This window comes from Oryctolagus cuniculus, chromosome 21 (assembly GCF_964237555.1).
Source record: "Oryctolagus cuniculus chromosome 21, mOryCun1.1, whole genome shotgun sequence".
NCBI lineage: Eukaryota > Metazoa > Chordata > Mammalia > Lagomorpha > Leporidae > Oryctolagus > Oryctolagus cuniculus.
Genome location: NC_091452.1, coordinates 12,210,260 through 12,224,187, shown reverse-complemented (window position 1 = coordinate 12,224,187; position 13,928 = coordinate 12,210,260). Strand labels below are relative to the sequence as shown.

The 13,928-nt window shown below is 48.8% G+C and overlaps 1 long non-coding RNA gene across 1 annotated transcript; it reads left to right on the top strand.

Moving 5' to 3' along the window:
• Positions 1-2,754: 2,754 nt before the first annotated feature.
• LOC103351749 (uncharacterized) lies at positions 2,755-8,406 on the top strand. The gene is made up of 3 exons (XR_519469.4): positions 2,755-3,003; positions 4,792-4,942; positions 5,675-8,406. It is a non-coding gene; the product is annotated as an uncharacterized lncRNA (long non-coding RNA).
• The last annotated feature ends 5,522 nt before the right edge of the window (positions 8,407-13,928 follow it).

Genomic DNA, 13,928 nt, shown 5'->3' with positions numbered 1-13,928 from the left:
GCCTGGGAGTGCAGTGGAGGATGGCTCAAGTGCTTGGGCCCTGCACCCCATGGGAGACCAGGAGAAGCACCTGGCTCCTGGCTTCGGATCAGCGCGATGTGCCGGCTGCGGCGGCCATTGGAGGGTGAACCAACGGCAAAAAGGAAGACCTTTCTCTCTGTCTCTCTCTCACTGTCCACTCTGCCTGTCCAAAAAAAAAAAAAAAAAAAAAAAAAAACCTCAATGGCTGAAAACAAGATGGGGGAGTGGGAGATTAGACTGGCAGTTGCAATGCTCGTATTTCATATCAGAGTACCTGATTCCTCTCACTTCAGCTTCCCCCCAGTGCATATCCTGGGAGGCACCAGGTGATGCCTCAGGTAATAGGCCCCTGACACTCACGTGAGTGACTTGGATTGTGTTCCCAGCTCCTAACCCTGGTTCTAGCCCCGTCCAAGCCATTGTAGGCATCTGAGGAGTGAACCAGTAGATCAGAGAGCTCTCTCTGTCTCTCTCTCTCCCCGCCCCCTCCTTCTCCTTCCCTCTCCCCTTCATTCTTGTTTTCTGTCTTGCTGCCTCTAAACTGAATAAATAAAATTTTAAAAACAGCATAGGGTTACTTTTTACTGATACTGCTTGCTTCTTGTACGCCATTGGGGAATTGTCTCTGTCATTTTCACTCCGAGCAACATTCGTTAAAACAGAAGACAATTCAGATAAGCCAGGTACATGAGGTGAGTCAGCATCCACTCTGTTGACCTGGTAATGAACTTATCTCATCCCTAGATGAATCCAAATGGGATACACACAGTCTGTCTTCAGTGGATTAAGATCGTTACTTTAGATCTGGTAACCTCCAAGGCAACTGGAGTTTGAGTGCAAGAAATTTTGGGGAGAAGTAATTCTTGGAAGCACTGGTAGGGAAGTGAGAAAATCAGAAAGGAAGGGAAAGGAAGCCAGTCCAAGATGTGTCAGTGAGCAAGCTTGATTCTCTGGGCAACTGAGGTTCATTGGTGACCAAGGCCCCACCAGCCCGAATGGCGTTTGTCACAGTGGCAAAGGGAAGGTCATATGCATCAGGGTCTCACGCTGGCAATACATGCTCCAGCTAGGAGGGACAGGCATACTTTTCTCCTGGTGGCCAGAACTATTTATAATGCCTTTGTCTAAAGGCAAGGACATGAGGTCTTACAATTGCCTTCAGAAGGAAAAGCAGACACTTAGATTTATCATACATTGTGGTAGGGGGTCAATGAGATAATGTTTGTAAAGCATGCACCACAAAACCTGGCACATAGAGAATGCAACATAAACATTAGTCACTTAATTATAATGCTGGATGCCCCACTAGATCATGAGCAGTAAGGACAAGGGGAGAGACCTTGTTTCACTTCTGCTACTGAATGCTTACCATGCTCCCGGGCACTTTGCCATACAGCATCCTCACAGCATCCCCATGAGGTGGGTAACTACCATTTTCAGTCCTATTTAACCACTGGGGAAGCCAAGTCTTAGGGAGGTTGGGTATACTGCTGAGGTCCACAGAGCAAGTTTGCGACAGTGTGAGGATTTGGCTCCACAGTCTAATGGCTCCTATTTCTGTACTGCCAGCATCTAGCAGCAACCGTTAAGCAGAGTAAGGACTGGAGTGACTTTTCCTATCCTTGCAGATGCTTCAAACATCTTCCAGATATTCCTTCCTTTAGTGAGAACTGCCCTTAAAGATGGCAGTGCACCCGATTTCTCTACACTGTTGATCAAATCAACCTTCCTCATGCCATTTAATTACAGTATGTAACTCCAATATTTGGCATTATTCATCATCCAATTCCTTTTTTAAAAGATTTATTTTATTTATTTGAAAGAGTTACAGAGAGAGGTAGAGACAGAGAGGTCTTCCATCTGCTGGTTCACTCCCCAGATGGCTGCAATGGCTGGAGCTGCGCCAATCTGAAACCAGGAGCCAGGAGCATATTCCGGGTCTCCCACGTGGGTGCAGGGGTCCAAGGACTTGGACCATCTTCTACCGCGATCCCAGGCCATAGCCATAGCAGAGAGCTGGATCAGAAGAGGAGCAGCCAGGACTAGAACTGGCGCTCATGTGGGATGCCGGTGGTTCAGGCCAGGGTGTTAAGTGGTGAGCCACCACACCAGCCCCCATCATCCAGCTCCTTTTATCCTCTTCTTTTCTTGGTCAAATCCAGAGATCTTTTCTGATGTCCTGGTTATAATGGTCAGACACATTTTACAGGGATACCATCCAGTGACTTGTCTTCATGTCAAAGGTGGGCAGTAAGTTCTGGAAATGCCCTACCCCCCCTTAAAGTTTTAAGTGCTTACCATCACTGAAAATTATTCCCTTGGGATTTTCATCTCTTTCCTATCCTAGTCATCTTTTAAAAATAGTTGGAATTTCACTTCCAGTGCTCTCTGGGAATTTGACAACCTCTCCTTCCTTTTATTCAGTTGAAGGCTGAAAATATCAGCTGGCTCTTATCTGACTCCTTGTCTATTAACATTATGTTCTGAGGAAAGCCCCCTCCCACTCTGCATTTCTTTCCTTTTTTTTTTTTTTAACTTTTTTGGGGGTGGTGGTCATGGTAGACAAATAAAAATAATTCTGAGGTTATCTGAGAGCTGACATTCCATACAATAGCAATAAGAATGTTTTCCAAATTTAAAACTCTGATGGAGGAAGTGGGTTACAATAGGAGCAACCTTTGACCCTGACCAGTCATAATGGTTTCCTGGATTCAGGGATATTATGGGCTGGAGCCAAGGGTTGCAGCAGAGAGAGCACAAGATGTGTTAAACTTAGAACACAATGTGCAAGTTCCGGGTGGGGCTGTTGGAGGGGCATCTTTCTTTCTTTCCGGCGAAAATGATTCCTTTCCAAACAAGGAAGTGGCTCTTCCTCGCTGCCCAGCTAGTGCCCTTGTATTTGTTCAGCTGCTGACTTGAAGAGGACGTCTGCATTCCTGGAGATGTCAGTGAATCTGAAAGTCTTCACCCTAGGGACCATTGGTAGGGGTTATTCAATAATTTATTCCCAAACTATTTATTGGGTGACTACTGTGTGTTAGGTCCTGTTTTGATGCTGGGATGCAACAGTCAATCAAAAAAATCAGCTGAAAAACTTCATCCTTTGAAGCTATTAGTGGTAGCACAGTTCTTCAACCTTCACTTTGCTGACATGTTGGGCTGCTGTGGACAGCTGTCCTGTGCATTGCAGGGTTTAGCAGCATTGTTGATCTTCACCCAGTAGATGACCTTCCCAGTTGTGACCACCAATAATATCTTCGGATGATGCTAAATGTCTAGGGCAGGATGAAGGGGTTACAGAACTCATGTGTTTAGCCATGTCTGGTGGTGCTGTTCCATAGGCAGGGAGAACAACTACGTCTCTAAGGAGAATAGTTCCATACTATGAAGTCACACAACTGTAAATAGGTTTCATTGGACATTCTGTTGGAGAGAAATAATGGTGGGGGGGGGGGAGGAGATTGTTGTAATTTAAATGATGTGACTGGGTGAGTCCCTACTGAGAAAGTGACATTTGACAAAGACCTGAAGCATGCATGTGGGTCCTGTGGTCGTGGAGGAAGAAATTTCCAGAAGGAGATGACAGCCAGTGTGCGGAGGCCTTGGGCATGCGCACATGGTCTCAGAACCACCAAGGGAATCAGCCTGATGGAGTGGAGGGCGCTAGAGGACACGCTCAGCGAGGAGGCAGGAGGTAGAGGGAGGGTGTGCAGACTCTGCTGCTGTTGGGTCTTCATTACCATGGCCAAGGCTTCGCTTTTCCCTGAAAAGAAAGGAAATCATGGTCTCATTTTGAACACAGGCATGATATGAGCTGCCTCATGTTTTCACAAGATTACTCCTGGCTGTCAAGCCCTTGAGAAAACTTTAGTGGAAACAAGGACTAAAACAGGCATAGCAAGTCAAATTTTGACTTAAGGCAGCCAGAGGGCCTGGCCAGATATCTGTAGACTTCTACAGACATCATCCTTGCCTTCCATACTTACACACACACACACACACACACACACACCCCAGTCAGCTTGTAGTTGTCCCAGCATGGTGGGGAAATTTAGTTTGAATTTGCTTTATTTTCCCTATTACCTTTTATTGTTAAGTTCTGTCCCAGAAAATGTTCTGATTTTCATTTTGGAAACAAGCTGTTTGTCACCAGGAGACCAGAGGCCCTTGTAATTCTACTAATTAATAATGCATAATATAATGCGCTGAGGCCAGGGCTGTGGCATATCAGATAAAGCCACCGCCTGCAATGCCAGCATCCCATATGGGTGCCAGTTCAAGTCCCAGCTGCTCCACTTCCAGTCCAGCTCTCTGCTGTGGCCTGGAAAAGCAGTAGAAGATGGCCCAAGCCCTTGAGCCCCTACACCCGTGTGGGAGACCCAGAAGAAGCTCCCGGCTTCTGGCTTTGGATTGGCCCAGCTCCAGCTGTGGCAGCCATTTGGGGAGTGAATCAGTGGATTGAAGACCTCTCTCTCGCTCGCTCGCTCGCTCTCGCTCTCACTCTCTCTGCCTCTCTGTAACTCTACCTTTCAAATAAATAAATAAGTAAATAAATAAATAAAACAGTGGACCAGGACTGTGATAAGCGGGTTAAGTACCAGGGAGTCAGTCCTCCTGGGAGCAACCTCAACCAGTTGGGAATAAGATGCGATGGCTTTATATCCCTTATTTATGTCCCCGTGTCCTTCGCGGTCCCCAGCTTACCCACTGCAGTAGCTGCTCATGATACACTCCTTATTTGTGCTTTCCTCCCTCTCACTGCCTCCCCAGGCTACCTGGGATCACATCCCAGATAAACTACTGACACCTGAGTCTTCATCGCAGGCTCTGTTAGGCCAAGGCACGTGGAAACCAGCTCCTTAAAATTGTGACGGTCATGACGACGGGAATGTAGGACACTCAGCGTTTTGTCACATAGAGAGTAGGTGCTGGGAAAGATGGCAGCGATGATGGTGGTGGTGGTGGCGGTGGTGGCAGTGGTGGGAAGAAGAAGAGGAAGAGGAGAGACAAAGTGTATGACATGGAGGAAGAGGAGGAGGAGGTGGGGGAGAAAGGGGAAGGAGAAGGGGAAGGGATGAAGACTGGAAAAAGGAGGCAGGGATGAGGAAGAGGATGGTGAGGATGACCATGACAAAGCAAAGGCCCAGGTGGGCAGGTCAGTGGCAAATTGTGAGGGGGCAATAGGCATGGAACTGCTAGGACAGCTGCTGCCTGGATTCCTGCTGGAACCATCTTTCCTCCCCACTGCTGCTGCCTGAGCTCCTGGTGCTTCCTCTCCATGGTGGGTGTTCTTGAGAGTACAGCCTGGTGCCGCCTCTGCTCTCCTACTCCTCCTGAGCAGCTGGCGGTCAGCGAGTGAGCTTACAAAGCACCGATGCAGTTCAGGACTTGGTGGAGGGACCAGGACTCATAAAATTCATTCCTCACCTAACTAAGCTGTTCTTCCTTCATGTAGAAGGCCAAATCTTCCATCCACAAAGCTTCTTCTTGCAATTTTCCCCTTGGACTTCACCTTGGGTCCTGCCACTGGACCAATGGATGCAGAGTCTTGGGACAAGTCTGACTGTGCTGTTCTGAGACCGTTATTCAACTTCCTATGAGGGATGGCTTATTTCCTGTCTTGCTCATTCACTCCAGAACGTTCTGTTCTCAGGTCAAAAGCCCTGGAAGTGTCCAAGTCAACAAATGCCGTGATGAGTTTCAACTGTAGGGAACTTCCTGAATTCAGCTCTGGCCACTGGCGAAGGCCTTGAAGTTAACTCTTCGGAAGGCTGAGCTGAGAAGTGTTAACATTTGCTTCAGGAACTCTAGCAGGCCATGTCTTCCAAACCCCTCTCATCTACAGGTGAGCAAACAAGTCCCTGTGGAGTTACTTGGCTAGTAGATGCTCACAGTGACCTAACTCAGAATAAAACTCACTTCTGAGGACTCCCTTTGGCTTTTCTTTCTGTACCACTACCATCTCTTGTCCATCACGTCGTCAGAGATGCACCAGGGACATCTTTTGGTCAAGGACAAATCTTTTTGTGAACACTTGCTTCCTCATTTAGCTCTTTCACAAGTCTTATTTTTCATTTGTCAGATTAAAAAAAAATCAGAACAGCTCAATGCTTTAAAATAATGAAGCCACAAAGAAGTTCTATTTAACCTCAATGCCATGAAAGCATGAAAAACTACATGTTGACATTAATGGTAGATTTTCACTCTAAGGAAAAATGTAGTTCCTCTAATTGACTCGATGGAATCTATGCATTCTGATTTTTTTTTTTTAGTAAAATGGCCAATCTGGTGAGGAAGGAATGTTAGAGTGAAAAGAGAAGCTACAGAAAAAAGAGAGGGAAAAAAAATCAGAGCATAAATATATCAAAACTCTCCTCACTAAGACACTAGAAAGAGCTCACAGAGAATTCAAGAAAATTATATTTTTGGCACCCATCTGAACCTCAAAACTATTTATTTGTATTTGTTTATTTAAATGAGGGCTCTTCAAAAAGCTTGTGGAAAGTGTGTATTATGAAAAGACTGAGCATGGATGCCAAGATTATTTTTGCACCAAGATCAACCAATCTTTTAATCCCATTTTCCTCGCATACTTTTTGAGTCACCTCGTGTTTCCTGTTACTTCCCCTGAGAGGAGTTGAAGGAACAATGCCCTTCAGATAAGATTATACATACACAGTATTTATTGATCCTTTATCATTAGGCAATAATTACATCCACATTAACCCATTGAACTTGTTTATCAAAATATCTATAGGAGACAATGATTCTTCCTCCATTTATAATTGGTCAAATGACACCCACTTTCCTAAGATATGTCCACCTGGAACCTAAAATTGTAAGCTCACTTGGAAAAAGTCTTTGCACATGCAATTAAGACAGGGTCTTGAGATCATCCTGGATTATCTGGGTGGGCTTCAAGGCCAACGGGAAGGGTCCTCACAGGAAGAGAAGTCTCAGAGGTGAAGATCAGGGGACAACAGAGGCAGAGATGGGAGTGCTGCATCTAGAAGCCAAGGAGTGCCAAGGATCGTCCGTGGCCCCGGAGGCCAGGAGAGAGGCGCTGCCCACCCCCAGCCGGAGTGCCACGGATTGCCTGAGGCACTGCCCACCCCCAGAGCCTCCAGAAGGAGCCCCCGTGCACACCTTGGTTTAGTGCTCACCCCCGGACCTGAGAGAGAATAGACTCCTGCTGTTTTAAGCCCCCAGTTTGTGGCAGTTTTTGAGAGCAGTCCTAGGAAATGCACACGTTATCTGATAAATTTAGTCATCGCCATCCAGAAAGCATAAGTAACTCAGCTAAGTCATACAAACCAAAGTGCCAGAGCTGAGATTAAAATCCACAGATTAGCTGATCCTAACACCAGATGAAGATTTTTTTAAAAAGCATAGAATGCATGAAGAATTGCATGAGAAGCCCTTCCACAAAAGCTAATAGTAGCTCACAGGATGCAGGGGCTTGGGGTGACGTTCTTCTTTTACAATATTCTTGAAACTGCCCACATTTTAGAAAATGGTCCATATTGGCTACCTACTTCGCAGAAGAATTGGGCAATTTTGTTGAGGGACAGTGCATCCTAACAGAGTGTTAACTGAAACAGGCAGCCCGGCTCCGCCATTGTGGGCATCTGGGGAGCGAACTAGCGGATGGGAGCTCCCTCGCACTCTCTGACTCTCACGTAAATAAATATTTAAAGATACATGCAAGTTCAAAGATTCATCTTTGACTTCTACATCCACATCTCTCAGGGGAGCCTCGCTCATTAATTACGTCATTAACTCAACAAGTGTTTACTGACTTTGCCAGCTCTGCCGCTGCTGAAGATGGAAGGGCGATCCGTCGCATTCCCATCAGGAAACAGGACAAACTTGAGTTTTTCAGAGAGTTTGGGCAGCATTTAGGCGGAGCAGAAAGGGGAGTGCAGCTCCAGGAGCCGGCAACCTGGGGGCTTTTCCCACCTCTAGGCCAGAGGGAGAGGAGCAGAGAGCACTGTAGAGAGGCCTCCTTCCAAGAGCTGTGAGCTGCGTGGAGGACGTGCGGGGCTGGGTGGGGCTGTCCTGAGCCTTTGCAGGCGGTTTGGAAGCAGCCCTGGCTGGTAGCCCCACCACCTCCCAATGTGACAGCTGGTCACCGTGGCTTCAGACATGGACCAGTGTCCCCTAGGGGACGTAGAGCCTACATTGTATTAGAGGCCACGAGTAATGTAGAGTTGATGCCTATGAGATGACGTATATGTTTATACAAATGATGACGTCATTTCCTGTAGCTGTGCCCCCAGTGGAGTACCACCGGCCTGGAGGTGAAGCCGCAGTGTAGGGACTCCCCAAGGAGGTGGAATCCTAGTCCTCTACTTGTTTTCCCAAGAGGCAGGTGGTGCACTTGATGTTCTGAGCCAAGGGCACAGTGGTGGGTGGGGGTGGGGTGGGGAGGTGCAGCCGCTGCACACAGAGTGAACTTGGCCTGCAGGACCCCTGTCCTCGGGAGCTCACGTCCAGTAGTGACGGGCAGATGCAGAGGCAGGGAGCAGACAGTGCATATACAAGGCAACTGCTGAGTGTGATGAGGGGCATGAAAACAAGCAGCCGTCAGAATGGTGCGGCAGTGAATGGCCGAGCTCTCTGAGACAAAGGCTAAGCCAAGATGGGAATGACAGGATACCAGAGGTGTAGGGTGGGGAGGAGGGGGGTGTCAGGATGTTCCAAGCCAAGGCCACAGAGTGTGCAAAGGCCCTAACCTTCTGCATGTGTGTGCATGTTTTTGCTGTACTACTGGAGGTGATTGATATGGACTGTCAGCCCTCCATAGCGACCATGGGTTCCACATAACATAGATTCCAACCACAGGTAAAAAAAAATACTCAAAGAACTGCATCTGCACTACTCACGTGCAGACTATTTTCTTGTCATTATCCCCTGAACAGCATAGTAGGTGACAGCTGTGTACACAGCATTTACATTGTGCCATGTGTTGTAGTTAATGTGGAGTTGCTTTAAGGCAGGCGCTGTGTGCTGGCTTCAGCAAGTGCTACGCCATTTTACATACAGGACTCAAGCATCCAGACTGTGGTGTCTGCAGGGAGTCCTGGACTCAACCCCGCGTGGATGCTGAGGAATGACTGTATAGTAAGATACACAGATAGGAAGTGCGCAGGTTGATGAATTTTTGTAAGTAAACTCACTTCGTGAAGACTCAGGTATCAAGCATTTCCCTCTCCCCCGAAAGGTCCGTGATGCCCCAAAGCCTGCCCCGTCCTCTACTGTTTTCACTTTTATTGTCTGTCTCTGAACTTCATTTAAGTGGAATTATGCAGGATGTAGTCTCCTGTGCCTGCTGTCTTTCATTCAGCATGAGGTTGTGTGATTCCTCCATGTAGTGGGCTACATCCACACTTGCATGGGTATTAATCTGTAAGTTACTATAACTGGATACCTGAGACAGGCTAACCTGATGAAGAAAAGTTCATTTAGCTCGTAGTTTTGGAGTCCAAACAGTGTGGTCCAGGCGTTGGCAAAGGCACCCATGGGTGGAGTCACCTCACAACAAATGGCTATGATGGGAGTGAGTGACCACCCTCCCAGACAGGAAGCCAGGGAGAGCCTGGTCACCACAAGTCTTCCAAGGACACACCCCCAACTGACCTATGGTCTTCCCACTAAGCTCCAACCTCTTTAGGTTCCCACCACATCATCACTGCCACATGGAGGCCCAAACTCCCAACGCGTGTACCCCAGTTGACAAGCCAAAGCAAGACTTCATTGCTTGATAAGGCTGAAGGGTGCTCTGCTGTACGGGTGTGCCACTGAGTGTTTACCCATTCTCCTGTTGATGGCTGGCTGGGTCATTTGCAAGCTTTTTGTTTTGTTTTGTTTTTAAAGATTTATTTATTTATTTGAAAGAGTTACAGAGAAGCAGAAGCAGATTGAGAGGGAGGGGGAGAGATGTCTTCCATCTGCTGATTCACTCCCCAAATGGCTGCTATGGCCAGAGCTGGGCTGATCCAAACCCAGGAGCCAGGAGCTTTTTCCAGGTCTCCCACGTGGGTGCAGGGGCCCAAGGACTTGGGCCTTCTTCTACTGCTTTCAGGCCAGAGCAGAGAGCTGGATGGGAAGTGGAGCAGCTGGGACATGAACCAGTGCCCCTATGGGATGCTGGCACTGGCTTTACACGCTATGCCATAGTGCCGGCCCCTCGTCTGCAGTTTAAGCCTCTTTCAAATACAGTTGCTGAGGATGTTTGTATGCAGGTCTGTGTGTGGACACAGGCATCCATTTCTCTTGGGTGCCATTTTGGGGTTATCGAGTAGCTGTATCTTTAACTATTCAAATGTATGAACAGTTTCCCATTAGATTTTGGTGTGAAGCCGGACTGGGGAGCTACAAGATGAGAGGGTTTCCAGTGGAACCCTTCTGCCTTGGCAATTATGTTCCGTAGCCGTCTCCCTCCTTCACTCCTAACCCTTCTAAACACACTGAAGCGTTCCTTAATTTGCCATGGAGTTATCCTTCTCCCTCTGGTACCCTGTGCCCCGGGACCATTGTGCTCAGGGATTGGACACGTCTACTGGGTACCTGCACAACCTTGGCTAGCCCAGCCCCGCCTCCCACCGCCTCCTCTTCCTCCGGGGCTGTGTGTATTAAATCGCAGTGCAGGGACTAATTCTTTGCAGCTTGCAGGTGGCTGCCTCCATCTGAGCAGACAGGAGGGCGCCCTGACACACAGTTAAAGATCACAAGCTTTGATAACCTGCCTTTCTGATTTATGATCGGCCATGTCTCCACGTTCACCTAATGAGGGGAACGCGGAGTGTCAACCTGTTTATTAAATGCGCAGAACCATGTGTGAGCCGGACCGAGGCACGAAGTCAATCCTATTTTCATTTATTCTATGTGTCCCCCTCCTCTGTTCGCTCTGGCCCCTCTCCCCGAGACTGTCAGTCTGCCAAGCTCTTTCTTTTCATCTGCAAAGGAGAGGATTTGAGGACAGACCGTTTGTGGAGACGGTCGGTCGGGGGCCACGATGTTTGCACTTTCCTACTGATTTCATAGGTGTTTGGAAGTTAATGATGGTCGGCACCTCATGATTCTTTCCTGTATGTCAAACAAAGACATGAAAGGGAAAGTGGGCAGTGCGGAGAGGCAAGGGGTGCCGGCTGGAGGACAGACCCGCCCAGGGCTTCCTCTCCATCACTCTGGCCACGGAAACATTGCTGAGTCCTGATGCAGATGGAAGGCGGATTAATATTCCCGAAGTTGTCAGCGTCTAATGAAGTCTTAATTCATCTCCTTTAATTCCCTTTGAAATGAAGAAAGCGCACAAATCAAAATAACGGATGGCCCGGCTGCTTTAATCTCTCCTCTTTTCTCACCCCCTCTCCCTTGCAACTTGGTCACTGTCATTTTCTTAATCTCCGGAGATTCGCCCCGATCCCTTTCAAGTGGCATCAGCCCTGCCTCTCCGGTTTGGTCTTCTGGACGTGGCATAAATATTTCTGCCTGTTTGAGGCCCCCGGCTGCATGCTGACCTTGGACATGGCTGGGGGAGGGTTCGGAGCTGGCCACTCTTGAAGCTCACTTGGCAAGAAGAGCTCTTGTGGGCTCTGCCTTGGGAACCCCACAGAGCTCTTAAAACTCGTGTATGGCGGGCCAGGGTGGCGGCGGGGCAGGGAGGGGGGTTGCCTCAAGCACCCTTTACCAGAGCTGCTGTCCGTGCTGTTCTGCCTGCACTCTCTTGTGATGTACGGCCACACTCGCTGCACGATACCCCTCATTTCCTTAAAAATAAATACCCCCGGGAGCAGGTTTGCCAGTAGTTTGATTTTTTTCTTTCCATTCTTATTCAGTCCCTGTGTCTTGCCCAGTGCACAGCTTAGAGTGGATGCTGTTTAAATATCTGTGGAACGAATGAATGACAGCAGGGCCAAGGCCACACAATAAACCAGTTATTGTGAATTGTATAATCTGTAACTTAAACTTGGTCTTGATTTGTTTTTGTATTACCTGGTAATGTACACTAGTGGGACACCTATGGCGGGGACTGGCATCCATGGTGCTATGCCCATTCTCTCTTTCTTAGCTGGGCACTAGTCTCCTGGCCTTCTTTTCAGCAAAATGTGGTCAAGTAGGTTCTGGCCACTGAAAAGTAACTGGTAGTATTGTGTGGTTAATGTTCTTGAAAGACAACGAAACGAGCTCTTTGCCTTTTCTCTTTCTCCTTTCCTGTGGCTGGAATGTAGACCTGAGGGATGGAGCTCAAGCAGCCATAGTGGATTATGGGGCTAGCAGTAAAACCATTAGGGCTTCTTGTACAACAAGAAGGGATTTGGCTGCAATGCAGAAGCCTATAGAGGGAGGCAAAGAGGATGTCAGGTTTAGTTGTGGGTGTACAATTGACAGGACCCTGAAGGTTGCTCCAGTGGGGGTAGGAGAGACTGGGACATGACCAGGAGAGGAAGGGCCAGGGTGACAGGTAGGCAGATGTTGCATGGGTCTCGGGGGACGAGGACGCTGGGTGGGGCCTGGGTGGTGGAAGTGTGAAGGTGAAAGAGACCTGGAAGGGAGAGATAGAGTGGCAGAACCCACAGAGCCGGCGATTGTTTGCTGGTTGTATTGGAAAGTGAGAGAGGAAAACATGGAGAGCTACCAGGCTGCCAGCTTGAGCCAGGTGGGGGCGCTGTTCCCTGTGACAGGTGGGAAGATGGCACGTGCCCGACCCTTGAGTCTGATTGCCCATGGGGCATGCACCATGCAGGAGAAGGGTAGAGGAGAGCCTGGTAGTGTAGACAGGTAGACAGGCCTGGGCCCGGCTTCTCAATGACACCAGAAAGAGAAACTGACATAACCCGTGCAGAGGAGGCATGCACCCCGTCTTAACATGCATGTCCCCCAAATCTGCCATCTGCCATGTGTTCTTCAGAATGGTCCATGATGCAAAACCAGATTGCCTGTGGCTCTGAGGGCCTTTCAAGGGAGAACGTGGTACTCCAAGGCAACGTCAGCTACTCCCCGGGTAGAAAGGCTAAAAAGGTGTTCACATGTACCCAGGAGGACAATGCACACTTGTTACATTCTGGCCATGCTTTTGGCACTGCCTGCATGCTGGTGATTTGACCACAGACACAGGGGAAAGCTAATCCCTGCTTTCCTGGAGGTCACGGTCTCCTGGACGCTCCTGAGCCCCTCTGTCCTCGATGGATCTGAGTCACCCTTCAAGAGCTTCCAAAGGCACGTGAGGGTGGCTTCTTCAGATTGGGAAGATTTGCAACCTCAGAGAGAGCTTTATTAATGCAATAAATATTATACATCTCTCCTATGGTTCAGGCACCGTGGTGGACCAAGAGTGGGCTTAGGGAGAAAATATTCGAGCTTCTGTATCTATCAATCTCTCTGTGCAGGCCCCAGGCCCAGTGGGAAAAGGGGTTCGGGTCTTAAGCAAGCCCAGGAGCACTGCATGAGAACTGCATTTGCATCTCCAGACAGAGTCCCGGGCCGTGATGAGAAAAGTAGGAAGGCTGGGTTTCCGCTGGGGCTGCTCGCTCCCCACCCCCGTGGACACCCTCAGGCAGGAGGCAGCTGACTGCCGCACAGAAGGGCTGTCAGTTTGTGATGGATCCAGGCAGCCGGGGGACAGTGGCTGCCTGGTCTCTGGGGCTGAGCTCCTCTGCGATTCCTCACCAGAGGCCCCTCGTCTGGGGTAGGTCATGTCCTGTAGCCCCCAGGCCTCCCTCTATTTTAAGAAGGGAATGAGCCCTACCCTTGGATCACTAGCCCTCTGCAGCCGGTAGGCAGCAGGAACGGCTCATCCATCCTTCTCCCCTTTCCTTAGCTGGTTTTCTGCCCTAGCCCTTTAGTACAGTCAAGATTTTACCCAGAAATGTAAGGGCTGAGTCTCCCTTCTGTTCTCAGTTCTT